Source organism: Pinus tabuliformis, chromosome 3_1, assembly GCF_031772625.1.
Source record: "Pinus tabuliformis cultivar Carrire ecotype Pingquan chromosome 3_1, CPIR1, whole genome shotgun sequence".
Lineage (NCBI taxonomy): Eukaryota > Viridiplantae > Streptophyta > Pinopsida > Pinales > Pinaceae > Pinus > Pinus tabuliformis.
Window position 1 is genome coordinate 669655667 of NC_142301.1, and position 25043 is coordinate 669680709.

The following is a 25043-nucleotide window of genomic DNA, read 5'->3' on the forward strand; positions in this document are numbered from 1 at the left end:
TTTGCCCTATACTAGATGCGTGTACATGTGGGTCAATATATACCCAACCCGCGTATATGTCTTGAAACACTTAAAAAAATTAAATTTCCTTAAATATGGGTAGAGATCATGGGCGTTACCTATTGATTACCTATTAGTGCTTATGGTTCAACTGTTCCCAATTGTTTCCCAACTAAAGAACTACTTTGGGAGAAGTATAAAAAGGCTTAAATGGAAAGGCCTTAAGGAGGAGAGAAAATAGAGAATTACTTTGCTGAGATTATCCCCTCATCAAGTCTGAAGATCCCTATGCTTCAAGCACTTCCCCATGTTCAGGAAACCCCTGTTTCCTTGAGAGTTGATATCCTTTCACTTGTTGGAGATATCCTTGTATTGGTTATGGAAGGAGCCTTCTGAAGACTGGGACTGGATGGACCTAGAGGACAGTTCTGCTTCGAGCCAGAAGAGGAAGACTTAGGTGAACTCTTTCTATGTTTTATTATAGTTATCTGCAATAAAAAGAAACATTGTCTTGTTCCTGATATCAACTTTGTTCGTGCATCTGATGTTATTGTTATGGTTAATATATGAATAACTTTTTCAATGTATAACTAACCATCTACTTATATGTTATAAAGTTGATTTCACTATAATGCTTTATCTATATGTTGATGTGTGTCTTTCAATTGGTTGTTTTTCACGTTCAAAGATCCTGAGGAGTTTTAGAGGGTTTGAACCCTGGCTAGAACTACCCGAACGAAGGACCCCTAGGTATGTACTTACTCACATAGTTTGTCCGTTTAAGCATTTTTTCCTGATTTATATGCTTGTTTCTTGTTGTAGATTACTTCTTCTCTACTAGCGTTCTGACACAAGGCGGTAGGGAAATTTATCCCTTAACAATGCACACTTTGAGAACTGCTTTGTTATGGCATGCCGCATCCACTTGCTCCTTTAATGCCTTGGCTTGCTGCATCCTCACAAGACACTGAGTGAGTACTACTGTCTGTGCAGTTCCTCTAACATTGTCGTATTGCTACTAGAGTTTGCGTGCCTCCATCTCCAGGCGTTGGATGTTGGGATCCTCTTGCAAAGTCATGAGGACCTCAAGTTCTTGTTCCAACATGCTAGTATAGTCGCGCACTTCACCTCCAATTTCCTCCAACCCTGTTGTGATAGCACTAGCATGTTGTTATCTGACTTTTGGGGGAGCGGAAGGTTGTGCCTTCAATCACAACTCAGCGATTTGAAGATTCAACTCTAGTTGAACCTTTGTTGTTTCTTCTCTGGCCTCGCAGACTTTGGTTTCCAAGCTATGGATCCACACTTCTACTGGTACATTGGCTGTTATGGCCAGCTCTGGGATGCGTCAGCAAGTGTCATCTATCATCTGCACCAACTATTGATTCTGCGACACCAATTCGTCACGCTACAAGCTAAGTTGTTCCATGTTGATCTTTTTTTCGCTAAGAACTTGGATCGTGCGGCTCTTCCTAGTGCGCAACTCTGCTGTTATCCCATATTTTAGTTGATATAGCATCTCTTGCAGAAGTTCAGCCAGATTAAGGCCAAGGCCTTTCATCATGCTAATCGACAATCGATCCATTGCATTTGACAACACTAGAGCTCCCCCCAGCAACACTATTGTATTTGCCATCCTTGCATGCAACATCTACTTTGCTGCTGAAGATCTTGCTGTGACGTGAGTTGAAAAGGTACCTTCTTGTGGGGGCCACACCTGTAACTCCTGCAACTATGCCCTGAGGGCCCCTAACATAGTCTGATTCTCATGCATAAAATTCTGAAGTGATTCATGTGTGACATTGTGGACTGTCTCGCTGATGTCATGGAGATCACCTTCGGTTAATGTGATTGGGTCAATGGCCAAGTTCGAGGCCTTGACCTTCTTCCTTTGTCTTGATCTCTCTATGATGCATGAGTGCTTTAAATGTGTGGATGTAGCCCTCGGGTCCATGCTACTTTCTATTGTTTCTATTTCCTCTACCTCCTGCCTTTGCGAGGACGTTGCTTGGCCCTCATCTGCCTATGTTGTTGTTGCCTCAGCTACTTATGTTACTACTGCTACTTATTTGGCCTTCTTCTACTCTGTGGCTTTCTGTGCCACTTCTCGTGTTGCCCTATCACTAGCTGTTTCTATTTCCTTATGCCTTTTCTCGGCTAATTGGGTGACACGCAACTTGGAGTCATCCTTCTTTTTCTGCGCTGCCACCTTCTCAAGTTCTGCCAAATCTAGGGCACGCCATTCTAGAGGCCATGTCTCCAAGATATTAAAAATTGCATTTTCAGTGGCTACAAATGGTAGCTTCATCCACTACATCACCAGATCCTTACACGCTCTCATATAAATGTTGTGCATATCAGCTTTGAATTCTGCAAAACTCTGCAGACTATTGTACATCGTGGGTGACAGGCACAACTTCTGGTTGATCTGCATCCGTATGTTCATGTCCATGACCACCCGAAAGATTTTGGTGTCACAAATCTATTTCGTATCCTTTGTGACCTAGAGCGAAGCGTACTTCGCAACCTACAATAATTGACTATCAATGATGTGTAATTGGCTGTCCTCTAGCAATTCTCCCTCTACGAGCAATATGGATAATACAAACCAAGAATAGTGGAAGCTCTTACCCTGCTCCTAGGATTTGTGACAGTTCTTAAAAAATTCTTCACAAAGGAATTTAGACCAGTTGAATTGGACCCCCTTCTTGCACTGCACAACCAATGCAATCACCGACCCTAGTACCTCATGAGCACAAAACTTCCTCATGACTTTGTCGGCCAAGATTTGTATGGCTACATGAACCCCTTTGTCATTGATGCTGTAGATAGAATAGCCCCTCTTCTTTTTCATGGATTTTGCAAGAGCTAAATCACTACTCTTTCCTTCAGCTATGGTCACGAGGTCCTTTCCTTTGCAGGGGAGCTGAGAGATGTGATGAATTAGATCGGTCATGATGGGGATAGGCTCATCCAGCCATGGGTACCCATCATGCACCAGGAAAAGGAGCTACCTAATGACGAAAATGGTGGTTGTTGCATGGTGGAAATGTGGTGCCCAAAGTAGGTTCAGCAGCCCGACCTTTTCCACATCACACAACCACTTTTGTAGCTCTAGCGTTGTCACCACCCCCATAGTGTTCTACTTCATCAGATTCCTAGTTTCCAGATGAGGGAACTGTTAGAGTCAGTCCTTACAGCCCTCCGTCAGAGATCTTTTCGCTTTTGCATACCATTTTAGGTGTCTCGGTTGTTCCACTTCGTTGCATTCCGCTAGGGGCATGCCACTGACTGATGAGGGGGTCTGTTGTCTTGTGTTTCCTCATGTTTGTCCCTGCAGGGTTAGTAAATGTTTTTTTTTCTCAAAACTCACTGAAGTACATGATCATGCATTCATCGTCATAAAAGTTTTGTTTCGTTAAACGTTCCTAGATTCTAGGGTTGTCATTCCTTTGCATATACATAATACAAGACCGTAGGCCATGAGGTTGATTTCAAAAGATTCTTATTTAATAGTTTTTCAGAAAGCATTTTAAAACATTTTTAGTCCAAAACTTTGTTTTGGACCTAAAAATGGTTATTGTAAATAATTGTATTTGTTTTATCTCAAAGGGTTTCACAGCAAGCCTCTGATCTTCTCCAAAGCCAAAATTCCAGATCGCTGCAAAAATCAACAAAATATGATCAGTCCAAACCTTAGAAAAGCATGAGAAAACCAAAAAGCAGTACTGTATTAAAAGACCAAAGGTGAAAAAGTGTTCAACATTACAAAGTGGGTTATTAAATCAATTTAAATCAAATCAGATTTGGTGAGATATTTTGTTTGCATATAAAAGGGAAAACAAGTCCATTTGTTCACAAATTCCCAAGGTGAAATCATGTTTAAGTGTTAGAAGTCCGAAACTATGATTACATACCCGTGGACAACGTTTAAGGTGTGCGCTACGCATTGGAGGTGTGCGCTACACACTGAGGTGGGCGCTACGCATTGGGACTCACTGGCCTGTGTTAAAATACACAGGCGCTACGCATTGAGGTGTGCGCTACTCATTGGGTTCGGGAGCTACGCACTCAGTCACAACACCAAAATATTTTTGTTCATGCGACTGGATCTTATCAAATCGCCTCCAAATCTTGCAAGTAGGTGTTTCATGGCTGCTCGGTCAATTTGAAATTGTTTGTAGTGTGTTTGAGGGGAAAATGTGATGTATTGGGTGTTTAAAGAAAATGAAACCCTAGGCTCCTACCAAAAACATTCTTTAGGGTTTTAAAGGACATGTGGGTGGCTGGTGAAGATTTTTCCATTCTCCCTTGATGAAACACAGCTCCATACTCATTTGTAAGAGTTTTTCCAACATCACAAAGGGTACATTTCATACTTTTGTTTATCTGTCAAAACTGTCATTGTGATCAAACTAATGACTGTTTCATGCCCAATACATTGAAACAGAGTATTACCATTATGGCATAATTCTTATGATGCTTCGGTTAGCTTTTGAATATGCATTTGATTTCACCACACCTACAACCTATATATTGCAGACAACATACATATTGTAGACATCCTACATACTGCAGACATTGTTTTTTATAAGACATGGCAGACACAGATTCAATTTATGAGTAGGAGAATGACAGTGATTCCACAACAGAGGGTAATGTGCCACAGAGGCCTCACAGAGGTGGCAAAGGTGGAAAGCATCTCAGAGAAGATCCCACTTCTTTGGTTCAATTGTAGGCTTGCCCACTTGCAATGGATTGTTTTCGCCATCAGTCATGCTATCACTATGCATTAGGGATTTTGGTCTATTTTTCATCCTCCAGCTCAGGAATTCGGCCAGTTTTCACCAGTTTCACTCCTTGATGTGATTTTTGACCCAACATGATGTAATTTGATGTATGTAAAGTAACATGGCACCTATCTACCTTCTTCTAGATTATTCATTCACAAATTAGCAAGAAATTAATGTAATGAACCAGTTTCCTTCTTTTTAGAGGCAGGTTGTTTTGGTTACCTAGATTCTTGCTCCATGTTTAGAATTTCTTCAAACTGCTCCTAGAAGGAGGAGCTCGACCCCTAGAGGTTAGGGAATGAGGTTAGCTTGATCTATATATGTAAATTTTCAGTCAGTAGCACAGGTTGGACTCTTGGGAATATTTTGGCACACTATTGTACATATTTTTCATATTTTGGCTAAGGAAAGATCAGAGATTTTGCAGCACCTGTTGGGATTCTTGTGGCTTTCAGCTCTTGATGGTGTCTTTTCTCAGCTAGTGTAAGTTTATTCATGTTTACATGTATGCCTTTCCTTCTTATGCTTCTGAAACTAAATGAATGAGTAAATGAGGTTGAGTTCATTATTCACAGTGCTCTTGCTCTAAAAAAAATTTAGTTTTACATGTTTTCGTCAGTTTGGAGAGGATCCATGTTCTCCTTTGCCCTCTTCAGCTCCTGGTCATTCTAATCCATCCATACACCTGATTAAAGGCATCAAAACTATTTCCTACCTTTCCCCAACTCGATTTTAGCAAAGATCCGACCTCAATCCCCGCACCCAAAAATTGGTTTTCCCATTTCTCCAACAAAAAACTCAAAAATCCAAAACAAACTTTCCTATCTCTTTACTAGCCTAAAATCAGTATTAATTGTGAGTCATCTCAGCCTCTTTGAAGATATTTTGCCGAGATAGACCCAGAGAGAGCCCTATCCTGTCCTCGTAGGCCTAGCTATGAGGCTGAGCTTGGTTTGATGTGGCCTTGTGTTTTGCCTTCCTCAGCCTGAGGCAGATTTGAGCGCTAACATAGTGGCGACCATACTGGGGAAGAAAATTGTTTTTGTTTGCTAGTTGATGTGTTTGTTTCATGAGTCTTAGACGGAGTCTGAAGTTATGCCAGGTAGCCTTCGAAACGCTTTTTCTATGCATCAGCGAAAGTAGATAAACATTGCTTCAGTCAATCTTCGGTGAGCTTGTGAATGTAGCACTACATTTGCGATTTATCCCAGTATACTTGTTTATTCTAGACCTTGGATGATTGAGTCTAGAAGTTGATAGGCTGAAAATTGTTGTGTCCTTTTGATTGTTCAAAACAATTCCACATTGGCTTCCAGAAGATACACGAGATTAAATCCCGATCTAGATCCACCTCCAGTATATGAGAACCCAAATCTGATTGCAAGAATACATCCATGAGAAAATCCCATAAATCCTTTGTTTAAGTCTCCCTCTTGTCCTGCAATTTATAATTATCTTGAAGAACTTGACTTTGACGAGCAGTTTGAATTGTCGTTGTTTAAAACCAAATCCGAAAGTGCACTTGATTCTCTCGTTCCAAATCCTTACTTTTTTGCAGCTCTTGAAGTGGAAAAAAACAATAAATTAATTGAAAATTTCATCTTGAGGAACCTTCAGAGAAATATTCAGGCCGAAAATCTTGCTGATTTCCTAGAAGCTGCATCTGCAAATATTGGATCTTCTATCACTGATTTCACCTCCAAAATTCCCACTGAACCACCTTTAATTCCCACTCTTCCCCTGCAACCCATAATCACATATCAAAAGTCTACAGTAAATTCTCCTTCTTCATCCCACATTGCTACTCCTCTGCATACACCGTCACAAACAACTACTAGACCAAATCCGCCCAGAGAAATGGCTACCCGTTTTGCACCTCTTGCTTTGCCTCAGCAATTGCATGATATGCCCATGGATTATCAGAGTAAGATTCCTATATTTGATGGCACTCCTAAAAGTGTTTCCGCTCAGCAACACATAGACAAAATGACAGATTTTTGTGATTTACATGAGATTGATGAGGAGGATGTAACTATGCGATTGTTTGTGCAAACATTTGGAAGGGAGGTAAGAAAATGGTTCAGAGGCTTGGCAGTTAGAAGTGTAACTACATTGGTAGAGCTTCATAGACAGTTTCTAGATCGTTGGAAAATCAAAAAAGATCCACTTCAAATCAATGCCGAGTATAACAATATCAAGCGCAATCCTGGTGAGTCTGTCGAAGACTATGTTATCAGATTTAATACAGTTTATAATGCTATTCCAGATGATTTAAGACCATCTCAAAAATCAGCTCTTCTTAAATTCCCATATGGTTTTGATCCGGAGATGGCTTATTCATTACAGGATAGAGATCTGCCTACCTTGGAGGATATGCAAAAGATTGTTGTTAGTGTTGAAGCGAATTTGAATAATAAAAGATCTAGGATGAAAGCTAAAAAGTGAGTGACTATCAAAGAAGAAGCTTCTACATCAGATCAGATACTTCGCAAGGTAGAGAGGATGTTCAAAAATCTCACTCTTGACAAACCGGAACCGCAGATCCACAATCCCAATTTCTGTGGTCAGCAACAGCCACAATTCAGAATTAAGCAGCGTGAAAAAAGAACACAACAGCCGGTAGTTTAGCAGCAGGTAAAGACTCCTCTTCAACAAAATTTTGTTGGTCAAGAATCTGATGATGAGGGTGATACTGTAGGGGAGGAAAACCATTTCTTTACTCCTAATGATTTGCCTATCTACATCACGGAAGAGGGAGAATATGTTGAAAGCTCCGTCACTCATAAAGATGAAGATTTTATTCTATCAAATGATGTGGCACTTGAAGAAGAATCAGAGGAGTACCAAAGAGGATACATGAACGCTTTGTTTGCCCAACAGAAGAAATACTCATTAAGAAATTGAGATGTGCCCATAAACCCCATTCAGAAGAAGAAGGAGATTTCAGCAAGAAATGATTCAGTTGTACCACAGAAGAAAGGAAAAGAGATAATTGATCCCGCAGCAAGTAAATCATCATCAGCAGACAAGGTAAATCAGCCACGAAACACAATGAGGGATAAAGCTGAAAAAAGAGAAGTTCCGGTCAAAGAGGTTGAAAAGGTTTCGGCCTTTAGTTTAGATAATGAAATTTCGAAACTGAAAGTATCTATTCCTTTGACTGAAATCATGAAGAACAACAGCTACCAAGGTCAAGTCTCCAAAATTCTAAATTTTGATCTAATGTTTGACACGGTAAATGTTGAAGATGATCAGCCGGAATTGATTTTTGGGCCTGCTTTAGATGGTGAGTTTCCTGAAAGTGACGTTCCTCCCTTTTATATCAGTTTGAGGTTGCATGAATATATTTTACACAATGCTATGTTTGACTCGGGTGCTTCACACAATTTGATGCCAAAAGCAATAATGGAAAAGTTGGGATTAGACATTACAAGAAAATACCATGATTTGTATTTATTTGATTTCAGCCGTGTAAAGTGTATTGGATTGATCAAGGACTTGGTGGTAAGCTTAGATCAAATTCCAGCTAAGAATGTCTTGATGGATGAGGTTGTGGCGAACATTCTTCCGCGTTTTGGTATGCTGCTTTCAAGATCTTGGGGGGCTAAGTTGAAAGGTACACTACAGTTAGATTTTTCTTATGCTACAATTCCAGTATTCGGTCAAATGAGAAAGCTATATTGAGAGCAGAAGATGAAATACATGATAACAAGCAAAGAAAAACCAATCAATCATCCTGTAAATTATGTACATACAACTTTGGAGTCGTTTGTTTTGTTTGCTGATAGTTTTAATGAGATAGATAGTCAATTAGTTCAGTCATAGGATATACCAGAAATCACTGAGAATTTTAGATAAGTTATGCAGAAAGAAAGAAGTGAAAGGCAAGCTATTATGGAGCAAATAGCTGAAGATAATGGGCAGCAAAGAGGAAAAACAGAGCTGACACAATTTCAACACTTGGAGGAGGATGAAGATGGTCTTTCGACCATGGATTTTGATGGCGCAGTAGGTAGTGATGGTGCTGGAATTGGTGTATGGATTCGAAGTCCATTTTTCGCTCAAGATAAGGTTCCAAGCAACGTTAGAGTATGTTCCTACAAACTAGAATTTGATTGTTCTAATAATGAAGCGGAATATGAGGCTCTCATTGCTGGCCTTAAGATTCCTCGAAAGCTGAAGGTAAAAAGAATTGCAGTATATGGTGATTCAGAGTTGGTGATAAAGCAGGTGAAGGGTGAGTTTCAAGCCAAGCATCCTTGCATGAGGGCATATCTAAATGCAGTTTTAAATATTTTGAAACTCTTTTCTGATCATACTTTGACATGTGTGCCTCACATACAAAATGGTGTTGCTGATGGATTGGCTAAGGTAGCAAGTAATTTAAAAATTCCAATGAATTCCAGCAACAAATTCGAGATTCATTTGAAACACCGCCCCACCGTTCCGGATAATCAGCAATGTTGGCAAGTCTTTCAAGATGATGAAGATATTAATGATTTTCTGCAGAATAAGGGTAAGTTTAAAGATACCTCCATAGATACGGAACATGATGATGGTAATGTTGATATACAAGTAAATCAAATGGATGTGTTGCAACTTAAAGATAACATTATTCCTAAGGGATTGATTCCTTTGGACGAGTTGTTTGACCAAGACGATGTGGCCCGCAAACCGACATTGAGACCGACTTAAAAAGGTGTTGAAGAGGTAAACATTGGGATAACTGAAAATCCCAAGAGGGTAAAGCTATCAAAGTCATTATCACCAAAGGTAAAGGAAGAGTATGTCAGATTGTTGTCTTCATTTTCTAATGCTTTTGCTTGGGATTACTTAGATCTGAAAACACATGACACTAATATCATTCAACATACTATCCCTATAAAACCAAATCAGAAGAATTTCCCTCAAAAGTTGAGGAGAATCAATCCTAAGCTACTGCCATCAATAGAAAAAGAAGTGAACATGTTGTATAAGTCAGGAATCATTGTGCCTATCAGATTTTCCGATTGGATATCAAATTTGGTACGCGTAAGAAAGAAAACCGGTGAGATCCGTTTATGTATTGACTTTAGAAATTTGAATAATGTGTCCTTAAAAGACAATTATCCACTACCCAAAATGGATCATATATTGCAGCGAGTAGTTGGAGCATCAAGGATGTCACTACTCGATGACTATTCGGGATACAATCAGATTTTAGTGCATGAAGATGATCGTGACAAAACTGCATTCACTCACCACTCCATGGGGAACATTTCATTATGCAAAGATACTGTTTGGTTTGAAAAATGCAGGTGCCACTTTTCAGCATGCAATGGATATGGCTTTCACCAATGAGAAATATGTATTTTTAGTTGTTTACCTTGATGATTTAACCGTGTTTTCAAATTCTGATGAGGAGCATTTATATCATTTGAAAATTGTTTTCCAAAAGTGCAGCAAATATGGCATTTCGCTGAATCCAAAAAATAGCCTTTTCGCCATGGATGAAGGTAAGCTCCTTGGCCACATCATATCAAAAGACGACATTCGTGTGGACCCTGCACGTGTTGAGGCCATCCAGCAGATTGAACAACCCCGGAATAAGAAACAAATATAGTCATTTAATGGCAAAGTGAATTTCTTGCGCCGTTTCATTCCAAATCTAGCCGAGCATCTTAGAGAAATCAGGAACATGCTAAAAGAGGATAGTCATTTAAAGTGGACAGAAGAGGCGGTGAAATCATTCAATTTGGTAAAGTTAGCTCTTTCTTCAGCCCCTACTTTAATTAGCCCGGACTACAAACAGGACTTCATTTTGTTTTCATTTGCTTCTGAGCATACTTTGGCAGATGTACTAATGCAAAAAAGGGATGGAGCTGAGAAGCCCATTGCCTTTTTCAGTCGTATTATAAGGGACAGAGCATTGAAATATAACATTATAGAAAAACAAGCACTTGTGCTTGTAAAGGCTTTGAAAGATTTCCGTGTGTATATATTGCATTCCCACATTATAGCATATGTTCCTAATGCAACAATAAAGGATGTTTTGGTACAGGCAGATCCAGAAGGAAGGCAGGGTAAGTGTATTGCGGCGTTATTAGAGTATGATGTGGAGATTAAACCAACCAAGCTAAACAAAGGTTAAGGAATTGCCAAATTAATGGCTAAAACAAATCTGCATGTTCTAGATATAAATTTGATTGCTGCTGTGTCCGATGAAGATGAGGAGAGTTTGGTAAATCAGGTATCTGATATTTTTGTTTCTTCTCCTTTGTATGCTGACATTATATACATACTTCAAAATTTGTCATCACCTCCCGAAATGCCTAAAAATAAGAGTAGAACATTGAAATTGAAAGCTGCCAAATTTAGCATCCTTAATTCTGCATTATATTGGAAAGACCGTGGTGGAATGTTGCTGAATTATTTGGTAGAGGAGGAGCCAAACAAGTTGTGGAGGATTTTGATAGAGGTGACTGCGGGGGCCAACTGTTTTGGAAAACCATAGCGAATAAGATTCTAAGGGCAGGTTTTTATTGGCCTTCGTTATTTTCAGATGTGTATAAGGCTGTTAAGAATTGTCACGAGTGCCAAATTTTTCAAGGAAAACAGAAACTACAGCCATTTCCTCTCAAACCAAATGAAGTTAGCACACCATTTCAGCAGTGGGGCTTGGATTTCATAGGGTAAATTCATCCGGCATCATCAAGACAACATAAATTGATATTGACAGCTACATACTACTTCACCAAATGGATTGAAGCAATTCCCACCCGACAGGCCACGGATGCGGTAATTATTTCTTTTCTTGAAAATAATATACTATCACGTTTTGGGTGTCCTAGTAAACTAATCATAGATAATGCAGTGACATTCAAGTCAAAGAGAATGGTTGAATTTTGTTAGAAGTACAATATCAACTTGGGGCATTCGACCGCCTACCATCTGCAAGGAAATGGGTTGGCAGAATCTTCAAATAAGTACTTGGTAAATATCATTAAAAAGTTGCTAGAAATCAATAAAAAGAGCTGGCACAAGAAATTAGTGAATGCACTATGGGCTGATAGGCTAAGTCAGAAAAATTCTATTGGCATGTCTCCTTTTGAGTTGGTGTACAGGATAGACACGGTTTTTCCTACTTCGCTTGCTATTCCAGTAGTCAAATTGCTTCAAGAAGCTGGTAGTGAGGAAGATCCCATGCAGAGGCGGATTAATTAGATGATTCATTTACAGCAGACACGGGAGGAAGTATTTCAAAATACTTTCAAGTTGGAGGAGCGCATAAAGAATATTTACGATAGGAACGAAAAAACAGATAAGTTTCAGCTGGATGAAGTGGTTTTGAAATGGGATGCCCGAAATGAAGATAAAGGAAAGCACGACAAATTTGAAAATTTATGGAAGGGTCCTTATAAGATTGCAGCATATCGTGGTCAAAATGCTTTTCATCTTAAGGAAATGAATGGAGATGATTCTCTTGGAGGGCTGATCAATAGTCGACTGCTAAAGCGATACCATTTCTAAGTATTTTCTGCTCATTTCATCATCATTGTATATATCGTTTTACTTTTGTTCTATTGCCTGTGTGTACTAATCTCTCATCTTCAGTCTGGGGCCCGCAGCGAAGGTTATAATTCTGGAGATGAAGGTTAGTTGGTTTGAGATTTGTCGAGTTGTTTTTATCAGTCCTTTCTGTTTTCAAAATCAAGTCAGTTTAGGTCAGAGTTTTGCTCAGTTTTCAGTCAAATCTGCAGTCAATAAATGTGTCAAATTTTTGTGTTAAATGTTGAAATAATGACTCCATCACCCAATGGATGGAAGCACTGGTCTACTCTCCCAGAGATCCATCATTCTTGGCGTCTCCAAGGAGCCACCATCCCCATTGGAGCTAATGTTAGAGTCGGTCCTTACAGCCCTCCGTCAGAGATATTTTAAGTTTTGCATACCATTTTAGGTGTCTCACTTGTTCCACTTCATTGCATTCTGCTAGGGGCATGCCATTGATTGATGAGGGGGTCTGTTGTATTGTTTTTCCTCATGTTTGTCCTTGCAGGGTTAGTATTTTTTTTTTTTTCTCAAAACTCACTAAAGTACATGATCATGCATTCATCGTCATAAAATTTTTGTTTCGTTAAACAGTCCTAGAGTCTAGGGTTGTCAGTCCTTTGCATATACATAATACAAGCCCGCAGGCCATGAGGTTGATTTCAAAAGATTCTTATTTAATAGTTTTTCAGAAAGCATTTTGAAACATTTTTATTGTAAATAATTGTACTTCTTTTATCTCAAAGAATTTCAGAGCAAGCCTCTGATCTTCTCCAAAGCCAAAATGCCAAATCCCTACAAAAATCAACAAAATATGATCAGTCCAAACCTCAGAAAAGCATGAGAAAATCAAAAAGTAGTATTGTATTAAAATACCAAAGGTGAAAAAGTGCCAAACATTACAAAGTGGGTTATTGAATCAATTTAAATCAAATCAGGTTTGGTGAGATATTTTGTTTGCATATAAAAGGGAAAACAAGTCCATTTGTTCACAAATTCCCAAGGTGAAATCGTGTTTAAGTGTTAGAAGGCCAAAACTGTGATTACATACCTGTGGACAGCGTTTAAGGTGTGCGCTACGCATTGGAGGTGTGCACTATGGACTGAGGTGGGTGCTAAGCATTGGGCCTCACTCGCAAGTGCTAAAACACACAGGCACTACGCATTGAGTTGTGCGCTACGCGTTGGGTTTGGGCGCTACGCACTCAGTCACAACACCCAAATATTTTTGTTCATGCGACCAGATCTTATCAAATTGCCTCCAAATCTTGCAAGTAGGTGTTTCATGGCTGCTCGGTCAATTTGAAATTGTTTGTAGTGTGTTTGAGGGGAAAATGTGATGTATTGGGTGTTTAAAAAATGAAACCCTAGGCTCCTACCAAAAACATTCTTTAGGGTTTTAAAGGACATGTGGGTGGCTGGTGAAGATTTTTCCATTCTCCCTTGATGAAACACAGCTCCATACTCATTTGTAAGAGTTTTGCCAACATCACAAAGGGTACATTTCATACTTTTGTTTATCTGTCAAAACTGTCATTGTGATCAAACTAATGACTGTTTCATGCCCAATACACCGAAACAGAGTATTACCATTATGGCATCATTCTTATGATGCTTCGGTTAGCTTTTGAAAATGCGTTGAAATTGTGATTTCACCACACCTACAACCTATATATTGCATACAACATACATATTGCAGACATCCTACATATTGCAGACATTGTGTTTTATAAGACATGTCAGACACATATTCAGTTTATGAGCAAGAGAATGGCGGTGATTCCACAACAGAGGGTAATGTGCCACGGAGGCCTCACAGAGGTGGCAAAGGTGGAAAGCATATCAGAGAAGAGCCCACTTCTTTGGTTCAATTGCGGGCTTGCCCTCTTGCAATGGATTGTTTTCGCCATCAGTCATGCTATCACTACGCATTGGGGTTTTTGGTCCAGTTTTCATCCTCCACCTTAGGAATTCGGCCAGTTTTCACCAGCTTCACTCCTTGATGTGATTTTTGACCCAAGATGATGTAATTTGTTGTATTTAAGGTAACATGGCACCTATCTACCTTCTTCTAGATGATTCATTCACAAATTAGCAAGAAATTAATGTAATGAATCAGTTTCCTTCTTTTTATAGGCAGGTTGTCACCTAGATTCTTGCTCCATGTTTAGAATTTGTTCAAACTGCTCCTAGAAGGAGGAGCTCGACCCCTAGAGGTTAGGGAATGAGGTTATCTTGATCTATATATGTAATTTTTCAGTCAGTAGCACAGGTTGGACTCTTGGGAAGATTTTGGCACACTATTGTACATATTTTTCATATTTTGGATAAGGAAAGATCGGAGATTTTGCAGCACATGTTGGGATTCTTGTGGCTTTCTGCTCTTGATGGTGTTTTTTCTCAATTATTGTAAGTTTATTCATGTTTACATGTATGTCATTCCTTCTTATGCTTCTGAAACTAAATGAATGAGTAAATGAGGATGAATTCATTGTTCACAGTGCTCTTCCTTTAAAATTTGTTTAGTTTTACATGTTTTCGTCAGTTTGGAGAGGATCCATGTTCTCCTTTTCCCTCTTCAACTCCTGGTCATTCTGATACATCCATACACCTGATAAAAGGCATCAAGATTGTTTCCTACCTCGCCCCAACTTGATTTCTATAAAGATCTAACCTCAATCCCCGCACCAAAAATTGGTTTTCCCATTTCTCCAACAAAAAACTCAAAAATCCAAAACAAACTTTCCTATCTCTTTACTAGCCTAAAATCAGTATTAATTGTGAGTCATCTTAGCCTCTTTGAAGATCTTTTGCCGAGATAGACTCGGAGAGAGCCCTCTTCTGTCCTCGTAGGGCTAGTTATGAGGCTGAGCTTGGTTTGATGTGGCCTTGACTTTTGCCTTCCTCTGCCTGAGGTAGATTTGAGCGCTACCAGAAACTTCTTGCAGTCAACGAGGTCCTAGTCTTGTAACTTTATAGTTTGCACACAGCCCAGGTGTGTGCGTTCAAACACAAAGCTATCTCAAAGGAGTGAGGTCTAGAGTGGACCCTTTGTTTCTTCCAAATCCTTTGGCACTTTAGTCTTCCCTTTCTGCGGAGGGACATATTTGGGTAGTCTTGTTCCAGAGCGTAACAGTTGAATATCCTCTCCATGTCTTCTACTTCTTCCTCTATGGTGATCAAGGCCTGCTAGTCTTCTTCTTCCTCATCTCTTTCTATTGTGACTGCTTTCCCCTTTTCTGCCATTGATAATTTTTGTGCCGTGGATTACTCTGAGACAAGAGTACTGAACCCATTGCCTGCTTCTCCTTCTTGGGCCCCAGTATTCGCGGTGATTTAGGGATTTCTATCACAACCCTGATGCCTTCTGGAACATCCTATACTATTTGGGTCTGCATGGTCTCACTGGTGGTCCCTCTTCAATTCCCAAACCATCCTTAGTGGTCGTCATTGCATCTAGGTTGTAATCCATTACTCACAAACTTAGGGGCTCAATTATTGCTCGGATCTCAATGCTTTGTGCTTTGCTCAATCGATCAACTCTCAAATGAAAAAGTGTTGTTGGCTAGCCAACCCTTTGTGATTTATAGTGCCTTTTAAATTCAAATTTGATCGTTCCCCACAATTTTTGGCCATTAATGCTTTCTTGGCGGTAGATTTTCCCAAATATTGTCCATAACTCTCATCTTAAATGCTTGTCGCCCACTCCATTTGGCCTCAAATCACACATCCCATTGTGAATAGTGACCTCAATAGTCGCTTCCCGGCCAACCCACACTGCAGCACAACCCTCAGTGCGTAAACATGAACCTTCTAATGTTCTGCTTCTTCATGTATCTCCCATATCACGTAGCTCCTAGGCATAATAGTTTATAGTCTCATGCTCCCTTTCGACTACCTAGAGCGTTAATACTATCCTTCCTACAGATGGTCAGGTGGTCGGACCACCCGTGCAAGGCTCCATCGAGTCCTCCACCATAGTTTGCAGAGAATCCCAACCTTCCATTATTGTGACGGGCACCATACACTTTACTATTTACAACATGCTACCCTAGTCACCACATTTGGTGATCTGCAGTCCAATCCAAGGCAGCAGACTAACTAGTTCGCGGCGATACCTCTCCAACTTGTTAGTACAATCATACTCACCTTGCCTTACCATCCTTGGTTTTTTGATGAGAAATGCTTCTTTTATTTTGTCTTCTAGGTTCTTGACCTCCGCGTCCATCAAAGCACTTCTCTGCCTTAATCATACCTGATCTTTTTCAAGTTCACGTAGTCTAAAGTTTCCCCATGAGATTTCTTCCTCAAGGCATATATGTTCTGTCTCTCGCAACTGTGTGATTTCTTCATTCCAGGCTTTGTGGACCATTGTATCTATGGGTTCTATTAGTGCAGACTCGACTTTAAATGCTCCACATAGATTACAGCCCTTGATTCATACTTTAGCTTTAGAAGTGCTTTCATGGTCAGGGTTTTGTACATGGTCATATAGTCCCATAGAACCATTGGTATGCGCAAGTCCCAGTTAGTGAATTTCACATGGTCGACCCTGATCAACGCTCCGCACACCTTGTCAAAGGCTTCCCTGTGGATAATACTTGGCACATTTCATCTTCTCATACTTCGTCATCCGCGCACTTTTCTTGTCCACTCTTACTTATCGGTCTTGTTTCCTACTACTAGGACGGTGTGCGTTCGTGTAGCCTGCGTACCATACACCTGTACCCATCTAGAAAGGTGGGTGTACAGGCTATTTTGTCCATCATGCCCAGCTCCCATATGCATCTAAGGCTTCCCAAATCATAGGTGCATCATTATTTTGCCTTCATGCCAATCCTTGGAATTATGTCGATGTGTACCCCACCATTTTTGGGCATACCACGCAGTGCCCATTTCATAGAGTCGAAATGTTATTATTATGGTACTTCGCTTTCAAATTTATTCATGAAATCATCTATCGCTATCAACCCGTCATACATAGGAAGATCCCTCAGCTCTACTTCTACATAGCATAGTAACTTTATCATCATGTTGCAATTTAGTGTGGTTAGCTCGTGTAACTGGTTTTGCCATAGTTCTATTTCGTCATCTGAATCTGAAATGCAGGAGCTTTCACGCTCCCATGAAATCCTGTCATCCACTATGGGATTTACCCAATCCTACTCTTGTGCAGTTATCTTGTAGATACAATTGATATCATCATCACTATCATCGTCGCGCACCGGTTTCGTGTAGCGTGCAGGCTCTAGTGGTACCACTACACGTAGTGACTTTTTCTCAAAAATCATCTTTCGATTCTTGAGATTTATCACCCCATTCATATTAGTGGCCCAATCTATTCCCAATAGTGTGGGATAGGGATTGTTGTCATCAAAAATCTCTATCACTTTGAAATTAGTAAGCATGCTCGCACCTTCGATATCTACAGTTACTCCCTACAATCTTCCCATGGGTAGGATCTTTTGTTGGTTTGCATTAGCAATTGAATAGGAGACCACTGTAACGCGGGCCTGCCCATGCGCTCCCATATCTTCTTTGGCAGTACATACACATCTGATCCTAGATCCAAAACTACTTGATCCATTTCATACTCTTTGATTTGCACAGTCAATCTCATTTCCTTTCCTATTCACGATGTGTGCTTTCAAAGATTCCCAACTATGCGTAGTTCTCCTGACCCAGCACACCTAGTGATAAGTTCCTTCAGTCCATTCACCACTTTTCTGTCACGCAACAGCTTCATGCATGTCTCCAGAAAGGTAGTGAGCACTAAAGAACCCATCTCCAGTTTTAGTTGATCCTTACTACCTGAAGTGGAGGCCTTCGTGAAGCTCTTCTTAGCTTCGATGAATGTCTCCTTCACATGCTCCAAATCAAATTTAGGTTCCTTTGTAGGCTCCTTGTGAACCCACGCACTTTCTTCAGGCTTCATACCTCTGTCATCTCCTATGGTGTTACCACTTTGGAGCATGATGTTTACATTTGGGTCCTCCTCGTGTAGCTCAGACCTCATCATTTGTAGGTTCTGAGTCGGGAGAGGCTGGAGTATTCCTTTATCGTGAAACCTCCTTATTCGTGTAGGGCACTCCTTCATCTCATAATCGAACTGGGTACAATATAAACATGATGCTCTCGTTAGATTTGTACAGTCGTAGGTATAATGCCCTGGCCCTCCACAATTGTAGCAAATCAACTATTTGCGACCCCTTCCCAGTCTCATTCCACCTCGACCATGTCCACACCCGTAAAATATATTGTGTGCCATCACTACATTTTGATCGAGGGCTCATGTTTCATTCTGAACCCTATAGGCAGGGGTTTGATCCATCATCAGTTCCTAACTTCTGCAGGTGCACGCATCAGGCCTATCGACCTGCAAAAACTACAGAACAATCGTTGGGACGTCTACGTATACTTTTGTAATAGATTACAATTGTCCGTAGCATGTTTTCTCCGATCTGACAAATCACACACCATAATGTAGGCATCGTGCCAAGACCTGATTGTATCTCTGGTCTCAATGGCATCGACCCTCCTCCAACCAAGTAGTTCTTGAAGACTGGATAATAGTCCTTGTCATGTCCCTGTCCCTTGCACTTTATGCACCATACCTCCGCACATGCCCCTGGGTGAGTTGTCTTGTCCTGCTTCAAACTCTACATTTACAGACATAAGTTTCTCAGTTGCGTGTGGATTTTTTAGACTCCTAGGCTACGATCCTGTAATGGGGTCTCGTGCAGTCTCACTGCAATCTCCAACGCTTTGGCCTGGGTGGATAACTTCTGTTGTGATAGCGTCGTCCTTAGATGTGGCGGTAGTGATGCTATAAACCATGAGCAATGTTTCCCATCTGTCAAGGTCATTTTGGCTTTATGAATCATTCCATTCAGTCTCTGATCCAGCTCCCAGGGGGTCTCGCCTGGAAGCATCGTGATTTCCTTAAACCCAATAATAGACTGTGTCTTCAATTTTGGCCTGCTAAATTCCCTATTTATCACAGCTTGGATATTTGTGATCCCTGCATTTGGATTTTCATTACAGTGCTTAATGTACCATGTTAGTGCGCCATCCTGCAATGCGCTTACTAATGTTTCCTTCTTTATTTTTTCATCTGTAACCCCTTGCGCTTGCCATACTTCCTTTACCATGAACCAAATTCATCCAGATCTTTTTCCCTACTCCTTTGAATACTCGAAACCTTATTGCACTTGCCATACTAAAATGTGGTGGTGGCAGAGGTGGTGTGGGTGAAGATGGGGGAATATGGTGAAACTAGTGGTGGTGTGGGTGGAGGTGGTATGCGCAGAAATCATTGCCTTATCAGACTGATTGTGATTCTTGAAGAAACTTTCACAATCTCTTCCTCGCTTTCACGTTGAGGTGAAATCAAGGCACTAGTCTGTAATTCTTCACTACTTCCTTTTCTGTAGATATTCCCACTTCGTGTAGCCCCAAACATCAATTTATTCACATAACCCATTTTTCACATAGTAGCATTTTAATCGAAATGTTCAAATATTTAATGTACTTACCTCACGGTCCTTTGGGAAAGCCTTGTTCCACCTTATTGTAGTTGACTGATGTATCTACTGCGAACTTGGTGATAAACCCTCCTATAATCCAATCAAGCCAATGGTCCACAAGATGCACGATCTTATCTTTCAATGCTTCTAGTATGCGCACCAACTTTGGAGTTGACACAATTGGTTTGTCAAGCCTACACCTTCCCTAACTCTCTGATAGCTTCGCGATCCACTCATATAACTCAGAGGGGAAGGATGCAAAGAAAATTTTGTGGATTTCCGTATACACATAGTGCTCTAACCATTATTCTTTTGATACTCACGGATTCCTATTTTTCTGTGTTGTGAACTCGTGAATATTTTTGTCCAGCCACTTTTCAATTTCTTTCTTTGTCAGATTCCAGTGACATGACATCAGACATCCCTTATGCAAATCCAAGTCCTAGCAAAAATACCATTTGTTTGCTTGTTGGGGCCTGACCCAGGTTTGGAGGTGATTTAGCCAAACAAATCTCCGTATTACTAGCCCATTCGGCAAGTTCACGGAGTGCGGACTGAGGTCTCACCTGAAGTAGTATGGGAGGGTGCTAGAACTAGGTTTCCACACCTTGAAGACATCTGATGATTTCATGTGGTTCGTGGTTTGACCTTGTGTGCACGTTGCTACACAGACTTACCTGATCCTCGTAGCCTGAGGTGCTACATTCGTGTAGCCCTACTTAAGGGCCTAACTGGGTTATTACCCAACTCCTTACTAGTAACCCAATATTAGTTGATTAACTTAGCTTATTTGTATGCTTTCGATTATACTTAACAATATTCACAATTCATACCGGTGCGTGCAATAAACAAACAATATATTCGTAAATGATGTCAAACATATAATAACTCATAATAGATACACAAAATTGGTAACAAAACCTTTCTTTATTATCCTCTTCCTTCGGTTACAGACTCTACTTCACCCTGCGCATTCAGCTTCAGCGGTCCACGCACTCAGCTGGGGACACTACTAGACCTTTGCGCACTCAACTACAGAGCCTCTTCCTACTCTACAACCAAAGACACACTTAGCCTCTTACTGTATGCTATCCAGTAGATTTTAATCCTTCCATTTCATTGATTTCTTTACAACTTAGAGCCTCGATCTATTTATACAATCCCATGTTCCACGGACAATGGGTAAGCCAAAATTACATTCAAAACTTAGGGCGGACAACGTTATGACTCTAACATACATTTTGCGCTCCGCGCCTACAATTCGCGCAGTCTTTAAAATAATATCAATTCAAAACCTAGGATTCCATCCCCAAAACATGTCGTGGGGGGATTCCATGCCCAATAGTTATCGGTTTACATTCTTTTTATGCCTCCAATGTGTGGTTTGCTTCCTCCGTTCATATGATCTCGACTTCCTTACCCTGTGTGTGTGCTACCTCATGAACACCTGATACAAAAGCGAACAATTTCATCATAATATTCTTGACAAATATTTCCTTTCCCCATCAAATTGAGATTTTTTATCCATTCTTATGTCATTCCCTTAATTAGGATGGTTCTCAAGACTTCTTTTGGTAATCTGGTCTGAGGAAATCTTTGCAAATTATAGTGAAATTATTCGACATATTCGTCTAGTTTTTCATTATCCTTTGCGGCCATCTTAAATATTTTAATTCCCTAGCCTTGCTAAAGTCCTGGTATCTTGTTAGGAAATAAGTTTTGATGTCATCCCAAGAGTTAATAGTCCATCTGCCTAAACCCATGAACCACCACAAAGCTACTCATTTTAGAGTATAAGGGAACAATTTCAGTTTTTGAGGGTCCAGGATATAGTTATATCCTCTACAGAGGACATCAAACTCAAATAAGAAGGAATTTGGATCCTCTATGATCATCCCATGAAAAGTTGGAATGCTTTGCAAGGGAATAGCTTTCATTGGGGCATTGGCCACTTCGTTGACTATGGGGTATTCCAATGTCAAGTTCTCGCCTTGAGGTGGTAGAGTCACCATTTGGTAAAAATTGTGCCAATATCCTTTAGGGATTTCAACAGGTGCTATTTGAGTAAGTGGAGGATTTCCAATCCGAGTTGGTTTTACAGCACTTCCTAGATATTGGATCACAGGAGATCCTTGTTTAGATAATTTTGGTCCTTCCTTAGTAGTTCCACTAGTTTCTCCCTCTCCTTCTCTTAAGTTGCACTATTTTGCCTCTTGTAGAGGATCACAATGTAACTTTGTTGTAACTTGAAAACTCTGTTCAGATCCTCCAATTTGTCTATGAATCTTAATGTAAGCTGCAGATGGTGAGTCTACTCCATGAGGGATTACAGTAGGGCTTTATCTGCAGATAGTCTGGAATCCTACTGATGCTTGGGACTCTGCCTTTCTTACGATTTTGTCTATAAAAGTAGTTCTTCCAACTTTGACCGATCCCTTGGGTTTTGTGGATTTTGGTTGGGGGTTCTAATATTTTTCTATGTTTTTATTCCTAGTCATTCGTAAAAACTATTCCTATTGAACCTTTATGCATTTGCTAGAAAGCGAGCTGGTGACCAAGTGTTACCGAGTAAAGTGTCTATTTAGAACCGCTCTATCCCACTAAGGTGTGACAGCTGCCTTAGAAACAAACAGAGGGAAACTACTTTTGTATTTCCTTTATGAACTATAGATAGAGAGGAATAGAAAGAACCAACCTGTGTCTTGCGCTAATCCTTTGATCCAACCCCTCTCTTCTTTGACAGCTCCCAGCTACCTGCTCCCTTACTTGCCCAGCTTCACCAAGTACCTGTAATATCACAGAAGAAGAAAACTATACAAAGACATGGATCTATATTCATAAACAACTTAGGATCAGATTTAAGTTAACCATACAAATGTAACAAGCATCAAGGATACAAAAGCATGGAGGAAAAACTAAAATAGTTTTTATTGATAAACAAGAAGATCCAAGAGGAGTTACAACTGATGATTCCTGACCCAGCATCAACCTCCCAGCAAAGAAGCCCCTCTTCACCTCCAACAAAGCATAAATCACCCAATACTCTAATGTTTGTCTCAAAACCAACAACAATTCCTTACAATGTGAAAAATTCCAGCCTCTGGATCTCTGGGATGAGGGATCCATTTATAGATATGTGTAAGGAGGATGAGTCAGCTTGTGATTTGATTAGAGTCTTCTCTCTGTCAGTTATTGCTTCCACTTGGAGACTAAAGGCCTCTTACTCATCCTTGGTCGAATTCAGTGAGGCAAGTGTGATAGGAGAAGATTCTAGAAGCTTCCATTGCCTCTCCACCTCGCGGAATGACACTACCATTTGCCTTTTCTTGCCCAACGCACCCTCATAGGGCATTTAGGTGCATTGCAATGCACCTAGCCAGTGTATTTAGGTGCTATGCAACGCACCTAGCCAGTGGAGCAGCTGAAATGATCCTGTTTACACTTATTCTGAACAGTTTCTGGTGGAGAACTTCTGGGAGAAGTTGTAATTTGTTGACCTTGTTCCTTTAGGGGTTAGAACAACACTTTTAGGGACTTACGAGCCCTTGGTTTATGGACATTTCATGCTTGGAGTTGTAAGGCACAAAAATGTCTATAACCGTTGCCCCCTAAAGTATGAGGCTGTTAATTGGGTGAAATTCTTTATTATGAGGACCCGAAGTTCTTTCAATGCTGGGAGGAGACCTGTAATAAGATACAGTACAATACATTATCTTCATATTGTTTTTCATGATGTAGCTTAGGCAGGCATTCCCATGCTCAGCTTTATAAATTCATTTTCATGTACATAGGATAGACAATCGTCTGATTGTAGACTGATGATTCTGATAGAGCCATCATCCTTTTGGTAGGATGATTATCTGTGCTGCAATGCTGTACATTTAATGTCTTTATTTCCCTGGTATATATCGTAGCCCGGATGGATGAAACTAGATCCAGGGTCTTCAATCTCGTCTAATCTTCACTCGAAGTATAAGTCGATCCATGTGAGAAATGTTCTGAAGTCGAACATGGAAAGACATCGCTTGATTACCAGTCAATGATGTAAACTGTTAACAAGCATGAGAGGAATCACCGATAATGATAATGATCCTCAAGGTACTTCAGTACAATTCACGTGGTGTGAATAAAGGACTTGGCGTCGAAAACCACGCAAAATATTTCGGTCGAAGGTCATTGATGTAAACCTGTCGCCAGAAGTGAGAAACTTTCCATTGAGGCATGAAAGCTTCAACGTACTGAATGGGGTGTTCCTAGACCAATTTCTTGGATAATGAGCTGATGTTGACAAGAAGTGATCCATCACAGGAGGGCCTTAATGAATCCCACATCAATGACATGGAACGGAGTAAATGATTTTGATGGAGGTGAAAACGATCTGATGATATACGGTTCAGGGTGGCGGTCATGAAAGAATGGAGTATAATGTATGGTAGTGGGTGGGACACAGGTGGCCTCTCTGGATCACTTCTCTTGAACATGTCGGTGACACTGATGTGATGGATTGGTATCATTAACCCCAAATGTGAATGGTATGGTGTGACCATGGCGATGTGACCGGTGAGTGAAACAACCCAACCCGACTCGGACACGGAGTAGAAGTGTCATGTTCAAGAGCGACTTGCTACCAATAAAGATTCTTTGAGTTTTCTTCCAATTTTTCCCTAGTCATTGCTGACTAGTACCTCTTTATTTTTGTCAAGCTTGAGGAGGATAACATATGCTTGTTCTATAATTCTCCCTTCGGGCAAACCCATCGCTATGTTTTATCGAGCCTAGCGATAGTGAAACTCGTTCTCGTCTAAAGAAAAGTTTGTCGCTATTAATCTTTTTAACGAGTTTAACAACAAAGATAACTCGGTCCTTTTCATTTTTTGAGAGTATGAAAAGGTACGTAAAGTAACTCCAAAATTCCTTTTTCGTCATCTAATCCCTTAAGTCCGAAAAAGTATAAAACAATACAGAAGGGATGAATTTTCGATATTTTTAACGAGCCGAACAAAACAAGTGCTCGATCTTTTTGTGCAATAATCCCTCAGGTCCAAAAAGATTAAAATCTAGATAAGGGATAGCACTTCCTGTCCCTTTAACGAGCTGGAAGGCCAAGGACTAGACAACATTTTCATATTTTACGAGTCAGTTGAAAAGAGCTTAAAGAAGACTCGTCTTTTGAGGAACGAGTGATAAAATGGGT